Source organism: Sorex fumeus, unplaced genomic scaffold (assembly GCF_029834395.1).
Source record: "Sorex fumeus unplaced genomic scaffold, SorFum_2.1 ptg000170l, whole genome shotgun sequence".
NCBI classification, from domain to species: domain Eukaryota; kingdom Metazoa; phylum Chordata; class Mammalia; order Eulipotyphla; family Soricidae; genus Sorex; species Sorex fumeus.
In genome coordinates, this window is record NW_026606227.1 from 421,868 (window position 1) to 437,587 (window position 15,720).

Below are 15,720 nucleotides of genomic sequence, written 5' to 3' on the forward strand. Positions count from 1 at the left end.
AAAATCAAGAGCTAACCAGCGTTCACTGGATAGCCAATTGAACAGCACGGCTGCGAGTGTTAACACGCAGCTGAAACCAGCCTTGGGTTGCTTGGACATTCACCAGTGGTGAAACGAAAACCTGCTGGGAGTGGAGAACAAGATGAATTCAAGATTCGCGTGAATGAATGAAACATTCTGTAGTGTAGATTGCAATGGTTTCTGGGGTTTGTATTGTCTGAACTGGAAAAAGAAGAACTCACCAGTGTTGAGTCGCTAGACCGTGAACAGCACGGGTTCGAGTGTGAATAGACCGCTGAAAACCATCATTGCGTTACTTGAACATTCAGCAGTGGTGCAATGAAAACCTGCCGGGAGTGGAGATTCAGATGAATTCCAGATTCGCAGTGAATGAATGGAACATTCTCTAGTGGTGATTCCAATGATTTCTGAAGGCTGGGTTTTGTGGACACGAAAATGTAGAGCTGAACAGGGTGGAATGGATAGCCAAATGAACAGCACGTCTCGTAGTAAGAACAGGCCACTGAAAACCAGCTTTGGCTTAATTGGACATTCACAAGTGGTGTAACGAAAACCTGACGGGAGTTGAGAATTAGATGAATTTCAGATTTGCAGTCAATGAATGGAATATTCTGTGGAGGAGATACCAATTGTTTCTGAAGTTTGGGTTATGTGGACAGGAAAATGGAGCTGAAGAGGGTTGAGTGGATAGCAAATTGAACAGCACGGCTGAGAGTATGAGCAGGCCACTTAAAACCAGCATTGGCTTACTTGGATATTTACCAGTGGTGTCACGAAAACCTGCCGGGAGTGGAGATTCAGATGAATTCCAGATTCGCTGTGAATGAATGGAACATTCTGTAGTGGAGATAACAATGATTTCTCCAGTCTCTGTGGTGTGGACAGGAAAATGTAGAGCTGGCCAGGGTTGAGTGGATAGCCAATTGAACAGCACCACTGCGCTTGTGAAGAAAACACTTAAAACATTGGGTTACTTGGACATTCAACAGTGGTGTAACGAAAACCTGCCGGGAGTGGAGGTTCAGAGGAATTCCAGATTCGCAGTGAATGAATGGAACATTCTCTAGTGGAGATTCCAATGATTTCTGAAGGCTGGGTCGTGTGGAAGGAAAATCAAGAACTAATCAGGATTTAGTGGAAAGCCAATTGTATAGCATGGCTGCGAGTGTGAACATGCAGCTGAAAACCAGCATTGGGTTACTTGGACATTCATCAGTGGTGTAAGGAAAACCTGCATGGAGTGGAGAGTCAGTTGAATTCCACATTCGCAGTGAATGAATGGAACATTCTGTAGAGGAGATTCCAATGATTTCTGAAGCCTGTGTTGTGTGGACAGGAAAATGAAGAGCTGACCAGGCTTGAATCGATAGCCAAGTAAACAGCAGGGCTGCGAATATGAACAGGCCGCTGAAAACCAGCATTGGGTTACTTGGACATTCAACAGTGGTGTAATGAAAACCTGCGTGGAGTTGAGAGTCAGATGAATTCCAGATTCGCAGTGAATGAATGGAACATTCTGTAGTGGAGATAACAAAGATTTCTGAAGGCTGGTAGTGTGGTGGGACAATGAAGAGCTGAACAGGGTGGAGTGAATTGTCAATTAAACAGCACGGCTGCGAGTATGAACAGGCCTCTGAAAACCAGCATTGGCTTACTTGGACATTCACAAGTGGTGTAATGTTAACCAGGCGGGAGTGGAGAATCAGATAAACTCCAGACTCGCAGTGAATGAATGGAACATTCTGTAGTGGAGATTGCAATGATTTCTGAAATCTGGATTGTGGGGACACGAAAATGAAGAGCTGACCAGTGTTGAGTGGATAGCCTGTAAAAAGCCTCGGCTTCGAATGTGAACAGACCACTGAAAACCAGTATTGCATTACTTCGACTTTCAGCAGTGGTGTAACGAAAGCCTGCGTGGAGTGCAGATTCAGATGAATTCCAGATTCCCAGTGAATGAATGGAACATCCTGTAGTGGAGATTACAATGATTTCTGAAGGCTGGGTTGTGTGCACAGGAAAATGAGGAGCAAAACAGCTTGAGTGGATAGCCAATTGAACAGCACGACTGCGAACATGAACAGGCCTCTGAAAACCAGCATTGTTTTACTTGGACATTCACAAGTGGTGTAAGATAAATCTGCAGGTAGTGGAGATTCAGTTGAATTCCAGATTCGCAGTGAATGAATGGAACATTCTGTACTGGAGATTGCAATGATTTCTCAAGTCTGGATTGTTTGGACATGAAAATGAAGAGCTGACCACAGTTGTGTGGATACCCAGTAAAAAGCAGGGCTTAGAGTGTGAACAGACCGCTGAAAACCAGCATTGTGTTACTTGGACATTCATAAGTGGTGTAATGAAAGCCTACCTGGAGTGCAGATTCAGATGAATTCCAGATTGGCAGTGAATGAATGGAACATTCTGTACTGGCGATTCCAATGATTTCTGAAGTCTGATATTGTGGAAAAGAAAATGAAAGGCTGACCAGGTTTGAGTGGATAGACAATTGAACAGCACACTGCGAGTGTGAAAAGGCGGCTGAAAACCAGCATTGGATTACTTGGTCATTCACCAGTGCTGTAATGAAAACCTGCCTGGAGCGGAGAGTCAGATGAATTGCAGAATCGCAGTGAATGAATGGAACAGTCTGTAGTGGAGATCCCAATGATTTCTGAAGGCTGGTTTGTGTGGAGAGGAAAATGAAGAGCTGACCAATATTGAGTGGATAGCCCATTGAACAGCACTTCTGCGAGTTGAACATGCCTCTGAAAACCAGTATTGAGTTACTTGGACATTCACCAGTGGCGTAACGAAAACCTGCCGGGAGTGGAGGTTCAGATGAATTCCAGTTTCGCAGTGAATGAATGGAACATTCTCTAGTGGTGATTCCAATGATTTCTGAAGGCTGGGTTTTGTGGACACGAAAATGTAGAGCTGAACAGGGTGGAGTGGATAGCCAAATGAACAGCACGTCTCTTAGTATGAACAGGCCACTGAAAACCAGCATTGGCTTACTTGGACATTCACAAGTGGTGTAACGATAACCCGCCGGGAGTTGAGAGTCAGATGAATTTAAGATTCGCAGTGAATGAACGGAACATTCTGTGGAGGAGATACCAATTATTTCTGAAGGTTGGGTTATGAGGACAGGAAAATGTAGAGCTGAATAGGGTTGGGTGGATAGCAAATTGAACAGCACGGCTGAGAGTATAAGCAGGCGGCTTAAAACCAGCATTGGCTTCCTTGGACATATACCAGTGGTGTCACGAAAACCTGCCGGGAGTGGAGACTCTGATGAATTCCAGATTCGCGTGATTGAATGGAACATTCTGTAGTGGAGATTGCCAAGATTTAGAAATCTGGATAGTCTGGACAGGATATTGAAGAGCTGACCAATGTTGAGTGGATAGCCAGTGAACAGCACGGTTTCGAGTGTGAACAGACCACTAAGAAGCAGCATTGCATTACTTGGACATTCATCAGTGGTGTAACGAAAGCCTTCCTGGAATGCAGATTCAGATTATTTCCAGATTCACAGTGAATGAATGGAAATTTCTGTAGTAGAGATTCCAATGATTTCTGAACGCTGGGTTGTGTGGACAGGAAAATGAAGAGCTGACTAGGTTTGACTGGATTGCCAATTGAACAGCAAGGCTGTGAGTGTGAACAGCCGCTGAAAACCAGCATTGGATTACCTGGTCATTCACCAGTGTTGTTAGGAAAATCTGCCTGGTGTGGAGAGTCAGAGGAATTCCAGATTCGCAGGGAACGAATGGAACATTCTGAAGTGGAGATAAGAATGATTTCTGAAGGCTCGGTGTGTGGAAGGAAAATCAAGAGCTAACCAGCGTTCACTGGATAGCCAATTGAACAGCACGGCTGCGAGTGTTAACACGCAGCTGAAACCAGCCTTGGGTTGCTTGGACATTCACCAGTGGTGAAACGAACACCTGCTGGGAGTGGAGAACAAGATGAATTCAAGATTCGCGTGAATGAATGAAACATTCTGTAGTGTAGATTGCAATGGTTTCTGGGGTTTGTATTGTCTGAACTGGAAAAAGAAGAACTCACCAGTGTTGAGTCGCTAGACCGTGAACAGCACGGGTTCGAGTGTGAATAGACCGCTGAAAACCATCATTGCGTTACTTGAACATTCAGCAGTGGTGCAATGAAAACCTGCCGGGAGTGGAGATTCAGATGAATTCCAGATTCGCAGTGAATGAATGGAACATTCTCTAGTGGTGATTCCAATGATTTCTGAAGGCTGGGTTTTGTGGACACGAAAATGTAGAGCTGAACAGGGTGGAATGGATAGCCAAATGAACAGCACGTCTCGTAGTAAGAACAGGCCACTGAAAACCAGCTTTGGCTTAATTGGACATTCACAAGTGGTGTAACGAAAACCTGACGGGAGTTGAGAATTAGATGAATTTCAGATTTGCAGTCAATGAATGGAACATTCTGTGGAGGAGATACCAATTGTTTCTGAAGTTTGGGTTATGTGGACAGGAAAATGGAGCTGAAGAGGGTTGAGTGGATAGCAAATTGAACAGCACGGCTGAGAGTATGAGCAGGCCACTTAAAACCAGCATTGGCTTACTTGGATATTTACCAGTGGTGTCACGAAAACCTGCCGGGAGTGGAGATTCAGATGAATTCCAGATTCGCTGTGAATGAATGGAACATTCTGTAGTGGAGATAACAATGATTTCTCCAGTCTCTGTGGTGTGGACAGGAAAATGTAGAGCTGGCCAGGGTTGAGTGGATAGCCAATTGAACAGCACCACTGCGCTTGTGAAGAAAACACTTAAAACATTGGGTTACTTGGACATTCAACAGTGGTGTAACGAAAACCTGCCGGGAGTGGAGGTTCAGAGGAATTCCAGATTCGCAGTGAATGAATGGAACATTCTCTAGTGGAGATTCCAATGATTTCTGAAGGCTGGGTCGTGTGGAAGGAAAATCAAGAACTAATCAGGATTTAGTGGAAAGCCAATTGTATAGCATGGCTGCGAGTGTGAACATGCAGCTGAAAACCAGCATTGGGTTACTTGGACATTCATCAGTGGTGTAAGGAAAACCTGCATGGAGTGGAGAGTCAGTTGAATTCCACATTCGCAGTGAATGAATGGAACATTCTGTAGAGGAGATTCCAATGATTTCTGAAGCCTGTGTTGTGTGGACAGGAAAATGAAGAGCTGACCAGGCTTGAATCGATAGCCAAGTAAACAGCAGGGCTGCGAATATGAACAGGCCGCTGAAAACCAGCATTGGGTTACTTGGACATTCAACAGTGGTGTAATGAAAACCTGCGTGGAGTTGAGAGTCAGATGAATTCCAGATTCGCAGTGAATGAATGGAACATTCTGTAGTGGAGATAACAAAGATTTCTGAAGGCTGGTAGTGTGGTGGGACAATGAAGAGCTGAACAGGGTGGAGTGAATTGTCAATTAAACAGCACGGCTGCGAGTATGAACAGGCCTCTGAAAACCAGCATTGGCTTACTTGGACATTCACAAGTGGTGTAATGTTAACCAGGCGGGAGTGGAGAATCAGATAAACTCCAGACTCGCAGTGAATGAATGGAACATTCTGTAGTGGAGATTGCAATGATTTCTGAAATCTGGATTGTGGGGACACGAAAATGAAGAGCTGACCAGTGTTGAGTGGATAGCCTGTAAAAAGCCTCGGCTTCGAATGTGAACAGACCACTGAAAACCAGTATTGCATTACTTCGACTTTCAGCAGTGGTGTAACGAAAGCCTGCGTGGAGTGCAGATTCAGATGAATTCCAGATTCCCAGTGAATGAATGGAACATCCTGTAGTGGAGATTACAATGATTTCTGAAGGCTGGGTTGTGTGCACAGGAAAATGAGGAGCAAAACAGCTTGAGTGGATAGCCAATTGAACAGCACGACTGCGAACATGAACAGGCCTCTGAAAACCAGCATTGTTTTACTTGGACATTCACAAGTGGTGTAAGATAAATCTGCAGGTAGTGGAGATTCAGTTGAATTCCAGATTCGCAGTGAATGAATGGAACATTCTGTACTGGAGATTGCAATGATTTCTCAAGTCTGGATTGTTTGGACATGAAAATGAAGAGCTGACCACAGTTGTGTGGATACCCAGTAAAAAGCAGGGCTTAGAGTGTGAACAGACCGCTGAAAACCAGCATTGTGTTACTTGGACATTCATAAGTGGTGTAATGAAAGCCTACCTGGAGTGCAGATTCAGATGAATTCCAGATTGGCAGTGAATGAATGGAACATTCTGTACTGGCGATTCCAATGATTTCTGAAGTCTGATATTGTGGAAAAGAAAATGAAAGGCTGACCAGGTTTGAGTGGATAGACAATTGAACAGCACAATTGCGAGTGTGAAAAGGCGGCTGAAAACCAGCATTGGATTACTTGGTCATTCACCAGTGCTGTAATGAAAACCTGCCTGGAGCGGAGAGTCAGATGAATTGCAGAATCGCAGTGAATGAATGGAACAGTCTGTAGTGGAGATCGCAATGATTTCTGAAGGCTGGTTTGTGTGGAGAGGAAAATGAAGAGCTGACCAATATTGAGTGGATAGCCCATTGAACAGCACTTCTGCGAGTTGAACATGCCTCTGAAAACCAGTATTGAGTTACTTGGACATTCACCAGTGGTGTAACGAAAACCTGCCGGGAGTGGAGGTTCAGATGAATTCCAGATTCGCAGTGAATGAATGGAACATTCTCTAGTGGTGATTCCAATGATTTCTGAAGGCTGGGTTTTGTGGACACGAAAATGTAGAGCTGAACAGGGTGGAGTGGATAGCCAAATGAACAGCACGTCTCTTAGTATGAACAGGCCACTGAAAACCAGCATTGGCTTACTTGGACATTCACAAGTGGTGTAACGATAACCCGCCGGGAGTTGAGAGTCAGATGAATTTAAGATTCGCAGTGAATGAACGGAACATTCTGTGGAGGAGATACCAATTATTTCTGAAGGTTGGGTTATGAGGACAGGAAAATGTAGAGCTGAATAGGGTTGGGTGGATAGCAAATTGAACAGCACGGCTGAGAGTATAAGCAGGCGGCTTAAAACCAGCATTGGCTTCCTTGGACATATACCAGTGGTGTCACGAAAACCTGCCGGGAGTGGAGACTCTGATGAATTCCAGATTCGCGTGATTGAATGGAACATTCTGTAGTGGAGATTGCCAAGATTTAGAAATCTGGATAGTCTGGACAGGATATTGAAGAGCTGACCAATGTTGAGTGGATAGCCAGTGAACAGCACGGTTTCGAGTGTGAACAGACCACTAAGAAGCAGCATTGCATTACTTGGACATTCATCAGTGGTGTAACGAAAGCCTTCCTGGAATGCAGATTCAGATTATTTCCAGATTCACAGTGAATGAATGGAAATTTCTGTAGTAGAGATTCCAATGATTTCTGAACGCTGGGTTGTGTGGACAGGAAAATGAAGAGCTGACTAGGTTTGACTGGATTGCCAATTGAACAGCAAGGCTGTGAGTGTGAACAGCCGCTGAAAACCAGCATTGGATTACCTGGTCATTCACCAGTGTTGTTAGGAAAATCTGCCTGGTGTGGAGAGTCAGAGGAATTCCAGATTCGCAGGGAACGAATGGAACATTCTGAAGTGGAGATAAGAATGATTTCTGAAGGCTCGGTGTGTGGAAGGAAAATCAAGAGCTAACCAGCGTTCACTGGATAGCCAATTGAACAGCACGGCTGCGAGTGTTAACACGCAGCTGAAACCAGCCTTGGGTTGCTTGGACATTCACCAGTGGTGAAACGAAAACCTGCTGGGAGTGGAGAACAAGATGAATTCAAGATTCGCGTGAATGAATGAAACATTCTGTAGTGTAGATTGCAATGGTTTCTGGGGTTTGTATTGTCTGAACTGGAAAAAGAAGAACTCACCAGTGTTGAGTCGCTAGACCGTGAACAGCACGGGTTCGAGTGTGAATAGACCGCTGAAAACCATCATTGCGTTACTTGAACATTCAGCAGTGGTGCAATGAAAACCTGCCGGGAGTGGAGATTCAGATGAATTCCAGATTCGCAGTGAATGCATGGAACATTCTCTAGTGGTGATTCCAATGATTTCTGAAGGCTGGGTTTTGTGGACACGAAAATGTAGAGCTGAACAGGGTGGAATGGATAGCCAAATGAACAGCACGTCTCGTAGTAAGAACAGGCCACTGAAAACCAGCTTTGGCTTAATTGGACATTCACAAGTGGTGTAACGAAAACCTGACGGGAGTTGAGAATTAGATGAATTTCAGATTTGCAGTCAATGAATGGAACATTCTGTGGAGGAGATACCAATTGTTTCTGAAGTTTGGGTTATGTGGACAGGAAAATGGGGCTGAAGAGGGTTGAGTGGATAGCAAATTGAACAGCACGGCTGAGAGTATGAGCAGGCCACTTAAAACCAGCATTGGCTTACTTGGATATTTACCAGTGGTGTCACGAAAACCTGCCGGGAGTGGAGATTCAGATGAATTCCAGATTCGCTGTGAATGAATGGAACATTCTGTAGTGGAGATAACAATGATTTCTCCAGTCTCTGTGGTGTGGACAGGAAAATGTAGAGCTGGCCAGGGTTGAGTGGATAGCCAATTGAACAGCACCACTGCGCTTGTGAAGAAAACACTTAAAACATTGGGTTACTTGGACATTCAACAGTGGTGTAACGAAAACCTGCCGGGAGTGGAGGTTCAGAGGAATTCCAGATTCGCAGTGAATGAATGGAACATTCTCTAGTGGAGATTCCAATGATTTCTGAAGGCTGGGTCGTGTGGAAGGAAAATCAAGAACTAATCAGGATTTAGTGGAAAGCCAATTGTATAGCATGGCTGCGAGTGTGAACATGCAGCTGAAAACCAGCATTGGGTTACTTGGACATTCATCAGTGGTGTAAGGAAAACCTGCATGGAGTGGAGAGTCAGTTGAATTCCACATTCGCAGTGAATGAATGGAACATTCTGTAGAGGAGATTCCAATGATTTCTGAAGCCTGTGTTGTGTGGACAGGAAAATGAAGAGCTGACCAGGCTTGAATCGATAGCCAAGTAAACAGCAGGGCTGCGAATATGAACAGGCCGCTGAAAACCAGCATTGGGTTACTTGGACATTCAACAGTGGTGTAATGAAAACCTGCGTGGAGTTGAGAGTCAGATGAATTCCAGATTCGCAGTGAATGAATGGAACATTCTGTAGTGGAGATAACAAAGATTTCTGAAGGCTGGTAGTGTGGTGGGACAATGAAGAGCTGAACAGGGTGGAGTGAATTGTCAATTAAACAGCACGGCTGCGAGTATGAACAGGCCTCTGAAAACCAGCATTGGCTTACTTGGACATTCACAAGTGGTGTAATGTTAACCAGGCGGGAGTGGAGAATCAGATAAACTCCAGACTCGCAGTGAATGAATGGAACATTCTGTAGTGGAGATTGCAATGATTTCTGAAATCTGGATTGTGGGGACACGAAAATGAAGAGCTGACCAGTGTTGAGTGGATAGCCTGTAAAAAGCCTCGGCTTCGAATGTGAACAGACCACTGAAAACCAGTATTGCATTACTTCGACTTTCAGCAGTGGTGTAACGAAAGCCTGCGTGGAGTGCAGATTCAGATGAATTCCAGATTCCCAGTGAATGAATGGAACATCCTGTAGTGGAGATTACAATGATTTCTGAAGGCTGGGTTGTGTGCACAGGAAAATGAGGAGCAAAACAGGTTGAGTGGATAGCCAATTGAACAGCACGACTGCGAACATGAACAGGCCTCTGAAAACCAGCATTGTTTTACTTGGACATTCACAAGTGGTGTAAGATAAATCTGCAGGTAGTGGAGATTCAGTTGAATTCCAGATTCGCAGTGAATGAATGGAACATTCTGTACTGGAGATTGCAATGATTTCTCAAGTCTGGATTGTTTGGACATGAAAATGAAGAGCTGACCACAGTTGTGTGGATACCCAGTAAAAAGCAGGGCTTAGAGTGTGAACAGACCGCTGAAAACCAGCATTGTGTTACTTGGACATTCATAAGTGGTGTAATGAAAGCCTACCTGGAGTGCAGATTCAGATGAATTCCAGATTGGCAGTGAATGAATGGAACATTCTGTACTGGCGATTCCAATGATTTCTGAAGTCTGATATTGTGGAAAAGAAAATGAAAGGCTGACCAGGTTTGAGTGGATAGACAATTGAACAGCACAATTGCGAGTGTGAAAAGGCGGCTGAAAACCAGCATTGGATTACTTGGTCATTCACCAGTGCTGTAATGAAAACCTGCCTGGAACGGAGAGTCAGATGAATTGCAGAATCGCAGTGAATGAATGGAACAGTCTGTAGTGGAGATCGCAATGATTTCTGAAGGCTGGTTTGTGTGGAGAGGAAAATGAAGAGCTGACCAATATTGAGTGGATAGCCCATTGAACAGCACTTCTGCGAGTTGAACATGCCTCTGAAAACCAGTATTGAGTTACTTGGACATTCACCAGTGGTGTAACGAAAACCTGCCGGGAGTGGAGGTTCAGATGAATTCCAGATTCGCAGTGAATGAATGGAACATTCTCTAGTGGTGATTCCAATGATTTCTGAAGGCTGGGTTTTGTGGACACGAAAATGTAGAGCTGAACAGGGTGGAGTGGATAGCCAAATGAACAGCACGTCTCTTAGTATGAACAGGCCACTGAAAACCAGCATTGGCTTACTTGGACATTCACAAGTGGTGTAACGATAACCCGCCGGGAGTTGAGAGTCAGATGAATTTAAGATTCGCAGTGAATGAACGGAACATTCTGTGGAGGAGATACCAATTATTTCTGAAGGTTGGGTTATGAGGACAGGAAAATGTAGAGCTGAATAGGGTTGGGTGGATAGCAAATTGAACAGCACGGCTGAGAGTATAAGCAGGCGGCTTAAAACCAGCATTGGCTTCCTTGGACATATACCAGTGGTGTCACGAAAACCTGCCGGGAGTGGAGACTCTGATGAATTCCAGATTCGCGTGATTGAATGGAACATTCTGTAGTGGAGATTGCCAAGATTTAGAAATCTGGATAGTCTGGACAGGATATTGAAGAGCTGACCAATGTTGAGTGGATAGCCAGTGAACAGCACGGTTTCGAGTGTGAACAGACCACTAAGAAGCAGCATTGCATTACTTGGACATTCATCAGTGGTGTAACGAAAGCCTTCCTGGAATGCAGATTCAGATTATTTCCAGATTCACAGTGAATGAATGGAAATTTCTGTAGTAGAGATTCCAATGATTTCTGAACGCTGGGTTGTGTGGACAGGAAAATGAAGAGCTGACTAGGTTTGACTGGATTGCCAATTGAACAGCAAGGCTGTGAGTGTGAACAGCCGCTGAAAACCAGCATTGGATTACCTGGTCATTCACCAGTGTTGTTAGGAAAATCTGCCTGGTGTGGAGAGTCAGAGGAATTCCAGATTCGCAGGGAACGAATGGAACATTCTGAAGTGGAGATAAGAATGATTTCTGAAGGCTCGGTGTGTGGAAGGAAAATCAAGAGCTAACCAGCGTTCACTGGATAGCCAATTGAACAGCACGGCTGCGAGTGTTAACACGCAGCTGAAACCAGCCTTGGGTTGCTTGGACATTCACCAGTGGTGAAACGAAAACCTGCTGGGAGTGGAGAACAAGATGAATTCAAGATTCGCGTGAATGAATGAAACATTCTGTAGTGTAGATTGCAATGGTTTCTGGGGTTTGTATTGTCTGAACTGGAAAAAGAAGAACTCACCAGTGTTGAGTCGCTAGACCGTGAACAGCACGGGTTCGAGTGTGAATAGACCGCTGAAAACCATCATTGCGTTACTTGAACATTCAGCAGTGGTGCAATGAAAACCTGCCGGGAGTGGAGATTCAGATGAATTCCAGATTCGCAGTGAATGAATGGAACATTCTCTAGTGGTGATTCCAATGATTTCTGAAGGCTGGGTTTTGTGGACACGAAAATGTAGAGCTGAACAGGGTGGAATGGATAGCCAAGTGAACAGCACGTCTCGTAGTAAGAACAGGCCACTGAAAACCAGCTTTGGCTTAATTGGACATTCACAAGTGGTGTAACGAAAACCTGACGGGAGTTGAGAATTAGATGAATTTCAGATTTGCAGTCAATGAATGGAACATTCTGTGGAGGAGATACCAATTGTTTCTGAAGTTTGGGTTATGTGGACAGGAAAATGGAGCTGAAGAGGGTTGAGTGGATAGCAAATTGAACAGCACGGCTGAGAGTATGAGCAGGCCACTTAAAACCAGCATTGGCTTACTTGGATATTTACCAGTGGTGTCACGAAAACCTGCCGGGAGTGGAGATTCAGATGAATTCCAGATTCGCTGTGAATGAATGGAACATTCTGTAGTGGAGATAACAATGATTTCTCCAGTCTCTGTGGTGTGGACAGGAAAATGTAGAGCTGGCCAGGGTTGAGTGGATAGCCAATTGAACAGCACCACTGCGCTTGTGAAGAAAACACTTAAAACATTGGGTTACTTGGACATTCAACAGTGGTGTAACGAAAACCTGCCGGGAGTGGAGGTTCAGAGGAATTCCAGATTCGCAGTGAATGAATGGAACATTCTCTAGTGGAGATTCCAACGATTTCTGAAGGCTGGGTCGTGTGGAAGGAAAATCAAGAACTAATCAGGATTTAGTGGAAAGCCAATTGTATAGCATGGCTGCGAGTGTGAACATGCAGCTGAAAACCAGCATTGGGTTACTTGGACATTCATCAGTGGTGTAAGGAAAACCTGCATGGAGTGGAGAGTCAGTTGAATTCCACATTCGCAGTGAATGAATGGAACATTCTGTAGAGGAGATTCCAATGATTTCTGAAGCCTGTGTTGTGTGGACAGGAAAATGAAGAGCTGACCAGGCTTGAATCGATAGCCAAGTAAACAGCAGGGCTGCGAATATGAACAGGCCGCTGAAAACCAGCATTGGGTTACTTGGACATTCAACAGTGGTGTAATGAAAACCTGCGTGGAGTTGAGAGTCAGATGAATTCCAGATTCGCAGTTAATGAATGGAACATTCTGTAGTGGAGATAACAAAGATTTCTGAAGGCTGGTAGTGTGGTGGGACAATGAAGAGCTGAACAGGGTGGAGTGAATTGTCAATTAAACAGCACGGCTGCGAGTATGAACAGGCCTCTGAAAACCAGCATTGGCTTACTTGGACATTCACAAGTGGTGTAATGTTAACCAGGCGGGAGTGGAGAATCAGATAAACTCCAGACTCGCAGTGAATGAATGGAACATTCTGTAGTGGAGATTGCAATGATTTCTGAAATCTGGATTGTGGGGACACGAAAATGAAGAGCTGACCAGTGTTGAGTGGATAGCCTGTAAAAAGCCTCGGCTTCGAATGTGAACAGACCACTGAAAACCAGTATTGCATTACTTCGACTTTCAGCAGTGGTGTAACGAAAGCCTGCGTGGAGTGCAGATTCAGATGAATTCCAGATTCCCAGTGAATGAATGGAACATCCTGTAGTGGAGATTACAATGATTTCTGAAGGCTGGGTTGTGTGCACAGGAAAATGAGGAGCAAAACAGCTTGAGTGGATAGCCAATTGAACAGCACGACTGCGAACATGAACAGGCCTCTGAAAACCAGCATTGTTTTACTTGGACATTCACAAGTGGTGTAAGATAAATCTGCAGGTAGTGGAGATTCAGTTGAATTCCAGATTCGCAGTGAATGAATGGAACATTCTGTACTGGAGATTGCAATGATTTCTCAAGTCTGGATTGTTTGGACATGAAAATGAAGAGCTGACCACAGTTGTGTGGATACCCAGTAAAAAGCAGGGCTTAGAGTGTGAACAGACCGCTGAAAACCAGCATTGTGTTACTTGGACATTCATAAGTGGTGTAATGAAAGCCTACCTGGAGTGCAGATTCAGATGAATTCCAGATTGGCAGTGAATGAATGGAACATTCTGTACTGGCGATTCCAATGATTTCTGAAGTCTGATATTGTGGAAAAGAAAATGAAAGGCTGACCAGGTTTGAGTGGATAGACAATTGAACAGCACAATTGCGAGTGTGAAAAGGCGGCTGAAAACCAGCATTGGATTACTTGGTCATTCACCAGTGCTGTAATGAAAACCTGCCTGGAGCGGAGAGTCAGATGAATTGCAGAATCGCAGTGAATGAATGGAACAGTCTGTAGTGGAGATCGCAATGATTTCTGAAGGCTGGTTTGTGTGGAGAGGAAAATGAAGAGCTGACCAATATTGAGTGGATAGCCCATTGAACAGCACTTCTGCGAGTTGAACATGCCTCTGAAAACCAGTATTGAGTTACTTGGACATTCACCAGTGGTGTAACGAAAACCTGCCGGGAGTGGAGGTTCAGATGAATTCCAGATTCGCAGTGAATGAATGGAACATTCTCTAGTGGTGATTCCAATGATTTCTGAAGGCTGGGTTTTGTGGACACGAAAATGTAGAGCTGAACAGGGTGGAGTGGATAGCCAAATGAACAGCACGTCTCTTAGTATGAACAGGCCACTGAAAACCAGCATTGGCTTACTTGGACATTCACAAGTGGTGTAACGATAACCCGCCGGGAGTTGAGAGTCAGATGAATTTAAGATTCGCAGTGAATGAACGGAACATTCTGTGGAGGAGATACCAATTATTTCTGAAGGTTGGGTTATGAGGACAGGAAAATGTAGAGCTGAATAGGGTTGGGTGGATAGCAAATTGAACAGCACGGCTGAGAGTATAAGCAGGCGGCTTAAAACCAGCATTGGCTTCCTTGGACATATACCAGTGGTGTCACGAAAACCTGCCGGGAGTGGAGACTCTGATGAATTCCAGATTCGCGTGATTGAATGGAACATTCTGTAGTGGAGATTGCCAAGATTTAGAAATCTGGATAGTCTGGACAGGATATTGAAGAGCTGACCAATGTTGAGTGGATAGCCAGTGAACAGCACGGTTTCGAGTGTGAACAGACCACTAAGAAGCAGCATTGCATTACTTGGACATTCATCAGTGGTGTAACGAAAGCCTTCCTGGAATGCAGATTCAGATTATTTCCAGATTCACAGTGAATGAATGGAAATTTCTGTAGTAGAGATTCCAATGATTTCTGAACGCTGGTTTGTGTGGACAGGAAAATGAAGAGCTGACTAGGTTTGACTGGATTGCCAATTGAACAGCAAGGCTCTGAGTGTGAACAGCCGCTGAAAACCAGCATTGGATTACCTGGTCATTCACCAGTGTTGTTAGGAAAATCTGCCTGGTGTGGAGAGTCAGAGGAATTCCAGATTCGCAGGGAACGAATGGAACATTCTGAAGTGGAGATAAGAATGATTTCTGAAGGCTCGGTGTGTGGAAGGAAAATCAAGAGCTAACCAGCGTTCACTGGATAGCCAATTGAACAGCACGGCTGCGAGTGTTAACACGCAGCTGAAACCAGCCTTGGGTTGCTTGGACATTCACCAGTGGTGAAACGAAAACCTGCTGGGAGTGGAGAACAAGATGAATTCAAGATTCGCGTGAATGAATGAAACATTCTGTAGTGTAGATTGCAATGGTTTCTGAGGTTTGTATTGTCTGAACTGGAAAAAGAAGAACTCACCAGTGTTGAGTCGCTAGACCGTGAACAGCACGGGTTCGAGTGTGAATAGACCGCTGAAAACCA